Raw genomic sequence first — 4,383 nt, 5'->3', positions numbered from 1 at the left:
AGCTTGATACTGGTGACAGGATATGGCAATGAGCTTTGGTGTCTATCCCTCATCAATCACACGGAATTCACCTCATTAAGTGAGGCTACCGTGGGGAAGGAGGTAGTTAGAGATATTACGGGTACACCACGTGGGAGGAATAATGTCCACCCCCACTATAAATATCCAAATATTCACCCTCATCTCTGGTTTGAATGTGTTCGCACAAAAGTAATTTTCTGAAGATTAATTCCCAGTGGGAAAGTAGTTGTGAAGAATTGATTAGGTCAAGAGGGATGTGACCTACAAATAAAGATGAAATAATGATGCTATTGTGGAAAGAGGTTAAATTATGAAAGGGAGTTTGGCTCCCTCTCTTGTCTTCCTAGCCCATTGGATCCCTTCTGTGGTGACAACATCCCACAAGAACTCTTTCCTCTGCCGATGGTCTCTTCATCTCCGATTTACAGGCTTCTGAATCAGAATCATAGAGAATCTGCGTCATTATAGACTAGCCAATCGGTGCCATTCTGTTTGTCCATACAGGCATGAACATGCCTCAGAATTGTGAGCAGCCAGGTCATATGGGAAAGTGAAGCTGGCAGAGAGGACTAGGTTGTTAGTGCTGACTGAAGACAAGATGGGTTCAGGGTTAGCGTGTGCGCTCTTCGTGAAGGAAACAGCAGAGAGGAAGAGTGTAGATTGGAAAGGTGGAGCTTGGGAGGCATCAGACATGTACTGTTGGCCTTGTGGGGACAAGGAGCCATTAGGTAAGTGAAGAGATCACCAGGGATAGTTTCAGCAACTACTTTTTATTAGCAGAACCCAGTTTAGAATACTCATCTTCGAGGATGTAAATGAAAACTGCCTGGAGTCAGTTGGTAAGTCAGTAACCATCAAGAGTGTGTCCACTATTCCAGAGGGACCCAGAAAAAGCCTGATCGTGGAAGATCCTTTGCCTTCCAGAGATGGAGACGTCTCCCCGGCAACACTGGGCAACCCATCTATGTCGGTAAGGGCCTCCCACTAAGTCCAGAGCAGTGGTCCTTAACCCTTGGATTGAGACCCCTTTGGGAGCTCAAATGGCCCTTGCACAGGAGTCACATATCATATATACTGTACATCAGATATTTACATCACAATTCATAATTATAGCAAAATTAAAGTTATGAAGTGGCAATGAAATAATTTTACACTTGGTGGAGCTGAATGAAAAGGTTACATTAGGAAGGTTGAGAACCTCTCTTCCTGACCCCTTCCAAAACAAAAGGATACACATCATCTTGGTGAGGTAATAGAAGAAACAAGAAAAAATCGAATAGGAACTCACTGAATTAATACAAACACTAAGAGTAGGAATTAAAGGCATGTCTGGGCAAGATGAACAATGAAGTGGAGTTTAGAGCAGGCAGAAGGGGCTGGGGAGACGGCTCACTGCTCAGGAACACTTGTTGCTCTTGCAGAGGATCAGGGTTCAGAGGATCTGATGGACTCTTTGGTCAAAACACACACACACACACATAAACACACACACACACTCAAATACACACACACAAACACAAACACACACACACCCACTCACATACACACACACATACACAAACAATCACACACAAACACACACACACTCACATACACACACACATACACACAAACACAAACACACACACACACTCACATAAACACACACACACACCCACTCACATAAACACACATATATACACACCCAAACACACACACAAACACACACACACACACACACACACACACACCATAGAGATACATTTAAAAAACAAATTAATAAAAGACGGAGCCAGGTAAGCCCTTTAATCCCAGCACTCAGAAGCAAGCTGATCTCTCTGAGTTCAAGGCCTACCTGGTTTATACAGTGAGTTTCAGGCCAGCCCTACCTACATAATGAAACCCAGTGTCAAAATAAAGCAGAAAAGAGTGTTCTATTTATGTCTGATAATGTAGGCAACAGAGAAACTATTTCTACAGAGAAAGAACTTATTGTTGAGAGAATCAGTGGGCTGGAAGGAGACCCCAATTCTCTGTGTCACTAACTCCATCACAGCCTCAGCAGGAAGCAAGAGTGGGTACAGCTAAAAGGAAGCAGGGCGATTATGAGTAAAGCTGTGGACACACATCATCCCATCAGCAACAGAAGCAGGCGGAAAACCAGCTCGGATGAGATGGCCTCACCAGCCAATGTCTCTGACTGACAGTCCCTAGTAGCACCAGGATGTTCTTTTCCTTCAAGTACCCTGGACTTTTCAGACACTCAGAAACCACAGAACAAAGTGTGGCAAATGCCTAAGAAAGGATGTCCTGTGGGACATATTTCTTTATACAGGTTTCATGTAACCCAGGCTGGCCTCAAACACACTATGCACCCGAGGATGATGTTGAACTCCTGGTTCTCCTCCTGGTAATGGGACTATGGGCATGTAACACCACATCAGGCTGATGAGGTACTGTAGGTGGAGCCCAGAGGGATGTGAGAACCAAGTGAGCACTCTGTCCACTGAGCTGCATCTCCATCCCCACGGGATGTGTTCTGCTAATACAACAAAACTAAAATAGAAGTCGTCAATAGACGTCTTCAATGAGAGAAAACAGGAGTCTCCCAGTCCAGAAACATTTGGTTACACATTCACAAGTAATACATATGTCAAGAACTATTGAAACTATGTAACAGTAAGAAAAAAAGACTAAGATAGGAAACATAGTATCAAAATGTGTGAGATATAACTATGAACGTGCTCAGACGAAATTTTATTTACAACACTAATTCTTAGATTATAAACAAAGATCAACAACCTAAATTTTTATCTACACTAGAAAATAAGAAAATGATTAATTCAATGAAAAAATAATTGGTAAAAGGAACCCCAAAACACTAAAAATAAGAAATTAACAAAAAAAGCCAATGAAACACAATTAGTTTCCTTTTTTAAAGCAAAGAATGGTATTTTGTCATCTCAATTAGACCTAGATAGAAAAAATATAAGGTCCATTCTGTTTAGCGATTTAAAAAAAAAAAGAAGGAAATTGCCGTGTTTTAGAGTTTATGCAGAACATTGAACCTGGTACCAGAGACAAAAATTAAAAAAAAAATTATTCATCGTTTAAACCCTTTATAATGACAGTGTTATACTCAACTTATCTCTCCTATAATCTGTTTAATATCAGACAAGATTTCCAGGGTTGCCATATGTAGATTATGCAGTGTTGAATGGAAGCACAGCACTGTATTCCCAACACAGACTCTGGTTGAGAACATCATTGTTTTTATCACGAGGAAACTAGCACAAGATCCAAGTCCAGTCTCCCGAGGCGTTGTCCCATCTTAGAGCCATTTCCTCAGACAGCACTTCCCATGTGTCATATTTTTCTTCAAAAATCGAAAAAGACTTGTTTGCTGCACTGTTTGGTTTGCCGTGCCGCATGGGAGATCCTGGACCATCAGACATGATGAAACTTCTCGCCCACACCCCCAAACCACAGCACTGGTATCAGTGTACAGAAAATCGGAGAGACAGAAATGAAAAAGGAAAAAAAAAACTGTTGTTGTTTGGAGAAGAGTCATGTAAGTAGGCCAAGCTGACCTTGGACATTCTATGTAGCCCAGGTTGGCCTTGGAATTACTATGTAGCCCAGGCTGGCCATGGACTTACTCTGTAGCCCAGGCTGGCCTTGGATTTACGATGTAGCCCAGGTTGGCCTTGGACTTACTATGTAGCCCAGGCTGGATTTGAACGTGTGATCTTCGCGAGTATTGAGAATATAGGTATGCACTACCACACTCAGGTTTGTATCTGTTACTATAAGTGACTCAGCTGTGGCCACTCACTTGCCAGCCTCCATCAACATCAACAACAGAATCCACAATCACCCACTAGGATAATCCCATCCTTTAACTCATCTGTTAAGGTCAGACTTTACAGAACAGAGAGTCAGCAGGGTCCTCCTCCTTATTAGAACACATTTGTGTGGAGGGATTTGAGTGATTGTTTGAGTGAGCCAGTCATACCTTAACCTGGTTCTGATATTATGACCAAGACGGAAAAAAAAAAGACTAAGAAAACAAAAGTAAATGAGATGGGTCCAACACCGGGACTTGAACCTTAGCAGTTGAGTAGATGGCTCACAGGTCTCAGGTAAATGATGGGTAGGCTTTGTGGCCCACATAGAATCCCAGTCCAGGGAGGTAGAGATAGGGCAGATCCCCAGGGCAAGATAGCTGTCAAGACTAGTCATATTGGTGAACTCTGGGTTTGACTGAGAAATGCTGCTTCAATGAATAAGGTAGAAGAGAAAATGGATTAGTCCCTACATTATAAACTGCACGTGTATGTATGTACACACACACACACACACACACACACACACACACACACA

This window comes from Rattus norvegicus, chromosome 11 (assembly GCF_036323735.1).
Source record: "Rattus norvegicus strain BN/NHsdMcwi chromosome 11, GRCr8, whole genome shotgun sequence".
Classification (NCBI taxonomy): Eukaryota; Metazoa; Chordata; class Mammalia; order Rodentia; family Muridae; genus Rattus; species Rattus norvegicus.
Note: the sequence above shows the minus strand (reverse complement) of the source record.